The 3,285-nt window shown below is 43.0% G+C and overlaps 1 pseudogene; it reads left to right on the forward strand.

The window, feature by feature from the left end:
- The first annotated feature begins 2,292 nt into the window (after positions 1 to 2,292).
- On the forward strand, positions 2,293 to 3,285 carry LOC119243395 (60S ribosomal protein L6-like; annotated as a pseudogene).

A 3,285-nucleotide genomic window follows, 5' to 3' on the forward strand; every position in this document is an offset into this window, starting at 1 on the left:
ACAGACCTCTCCTATCTTGCCCACTGCTCCCCACAGCAGTGTATTTCAGTAGATCTGCCTGTTCTGCTCCCCACTCTGTCTCTGGTGACTCCTCTCACTCCTTCCCCCCACCCCCTGCACCTCTGGCCTATACCGCAGTTCTTGTGTGGCATAAATAAACAAAATAAATCTTTATTTTAGAAAGGGGGGGGCTTCCCCAAGCCCTCCTCTTAACTCTGTCTACATTTGAGAAGTAAATACAAACACATTCCTGCCACGCCTAATCTCTGCTCTGGGTTGTTCTCAAAAAAAATGACCAAAGCTGTCTGTGACCATAGAATATATAGACAAGTGTACAGTCAGGTCCTCTTGCAAAGACAGAAGTCTAGACTGTTGGGAAGCATGAGGCCCTAGACAAGGAGAGAGAGAAACACAGAACTGAGAAGACAAGAACCCACAACCTCAGACATTGAGCCAAGAATTGAATTCACTTTATAAGAACGTTTGATTCTAATACCAACAAAACTTTGAGAACCATGGTCCCACGGACACAGACTAGAGAGGACAGGGCCTAGTTACTAATGTGGAGAGATTTTCCCTGAGGTTTGTGATGCTCTAATAACCTTCTATACAGCCCTGGGTCTTTCATCTAAAGATCTTAAAGAATCTTACAGGTATCAATTAACCCTTGCAGCACCCTGGAATCCAGGCTTTGGCCCCATTTTACTAACAGAAAACTAAGCCAGTGGTTTAGAGCCAGTAAAGGAACATCTCACAGTCATGTGACTTGGACTGAACAAGCTAAGGGCTAGGTTTGAAGGCAATACTGGCCTCAAAATATTTTCCTTGTGACAGTGGTTCCCAACCTAGGGACTGTAGAGAGCTTAAATTCACATGTATGTTTACCACATCTTGACCTGCAAGCAGATGATAATTTGGCTGGGTCCTTGTTACTCAGGTCCCAGCTTAAAGCTTACTCTTCAGAGAAGCCTTCCCTGAACATCCATCTTAAGTAATGTCTTCTCCAAGTCCCTATCTTATTACCCTTCTTAATTTTCTTCAGAGTATTTACCATTATCTAAGATGATCTTATATTTTGGTTGTTACTACTCTCTAATGAAAACTCTATGAAGTAAGATACCTTATCTGACAGAACACTGTCAATTTTCAGTAATCATTTGTTGACTATTTCAATAAGGAAGTCTTTATGAAGATGTTTTCAACAATATATAGATGTTGTTGAAATAAGTAAAATATTCAGGTATCTATACTTAAATGATATGTTTGGCATACATTTCCTCTCAGTCATTAAATAGATTACCATTTTAGGTCCTTCTTTATGACATTAAAAGAGAGCCATCGGAATTTTCATTTCTAGCTTTGTGTGGTTTAAAACTTCCTGGACAACCTTCCTAACTAAAACAATAACGTAATTCTTAACTTTAAAATTCATAGATGAACTAGCAAAAAAGTAAGGCATTAGAATGACCCCCAAAACAAACTACAATCAGAAACATTGTCCTTGAAGCATCTCTTTTCTTTAAGAATAACACCTCCTGGGCCTCCCTGGTGGCGCAAGGGGTTCACAGCACTGTGAAGCTATCCACAGCCTCTGCAGCACAAATTAGATACCCAGCCGGCCAGGGAGCTACCCACATGGCACAGCAGACCTTTCCTGTCTCGCCTGCTGCTCCCCTCAGCAGTGTATTTCAGTCAGTCTGCCTGTTCTGTTCCTCACTCTGTCTCTGGTGAATCCTCTCACCCACTGCACCTCTGGCCTATACCCCAGTTCTTGTATTCATAAATAAAAAAATCTTTAAAAAATAAAAAGTTAAAAAAAAAACAAAACATTTCATTCTTCTGGTTTTCCTTTCCTGTCAAGAGCCCCCCTTAGTCTGTGCCTTTTCTGATTCCTCACCTACCTCCAACGTCTCAGCATGAGAGTATGCCAAGATTTGGTCCATGGATCTCTTTTTTAATTATGTCCTCCCTTGGCAATCTTATCTAGTTTGTTTTAAATATAATTTATGTGCTAATAACCTAACACAGTTTTACCTCTGACTCAGACCTTCCCCCAAACCTCGTATTTGCATGTCTGACTGCCTATTTGACTTCTCTACTTGATTATCAAAAAACATCATACTGGGCCTCCCTGGTGGTGCAGCAGGTTGAGCGCAGCACTGTGAAGCTGTCCGCAGCCTCTGCAGCGTGGGTTCGATTCCCAGCTGGCCAGAGAGATAACCACATGGCACGGCAGACCTCTCTTGTCAGGCCCTCTGCTCCCCTCAGCAGTGTATTTCGGTCTGTGTGCCTGTTCTGCTCCCCACTCTGTCTCTGGTGAATCCTCTCACCACCACCGCACACCTCTGGCCTACATCCCAGTTCTATGCAAAAATTTAAAAAAAAAAAAACCTTAGCTCTCTTTCCAGTCTTGCAAGATGTCAGGTGAAAAAGCTGAGAAGACTGCTAATAAGGAGAAGAAACCTAAAACCAAGAAACCTGGTGCCAGTGCAAGGTTAAGAAAGGCCAAGGCCAAAACCCCTCAGAAGGGGAAGCCCCACTGCAGGCGAAGCCCTGTCCTAGTGAGAGGAATTGGCAGTTATTCCCAATCTGCTATGTATTCCAGAAAGGCAATGTACAAGAGGGAGTGTTCAGCAGCTAAAGCCAGGATTGAAAAGAAAAAGAGGAAAAGGTTCTTGATACCATCAAAAACCAATTGGTAGTGACAAGAATAGTGCTACCCAAGTAGTTAAGCTTTGCAAAATGCCTAGATATTATCCTATTGATAATTAGGTATCCTATTGATACCTCGAAAGCTGATGAACCACAGCAGAAAAAAACCCTTCAGTCAGCATGTGAGAAAACTGCAAGCTGGCATCACTCCTGGCACCAATCTGACCATACTAATTGGGCGTCACAGCACAAGAAGGTATTTTTCTTGAAGCAGCTGGGCAGTGGCTGCTACTCATGACTGAACCTCTGTCCCTCAGTGGAGTTCCCTGCGTAGCACACACCAGAAATTTGTCATAGCCACCTCCACCAAAAATGATATCACTGGTGTGAAGATCCCAAAACATGTCTCTGATGCTGACTTCAAGAAGAAGCTGCATAAGCCCCAATACCAGGAAGGTAGTCTCTTTCACACAGAGCAGGAGAAATGTGAGATAACAGAACAGTGCAAGGTTGATCAGGAAGCTGTGGACTGGCAAATTCTGCCAAAAATCAAAGCTGTTCCTCAGGTCGAGGGCTATCCCTGCTCTGTGTTGTGCTTACAAATGGAATTGCCCTCACAAATTAGTGTTTTAA

This window comes from Talpa occidentalis, unplaced genomic scaffold, assembly GCF_014898055.3.
Source record: "Talpa occidentalis isolate TD23 unplaced genomic scaffold, MPIMG_talOcc4v2.1 talOcc4.13, whole genome shotgun sequence".
NCBI lineage: Eukaryota > Metazoa > Chordata > Mammalia > Eulipotyphla > Talpidae > Talpa > Talpa occidentalis.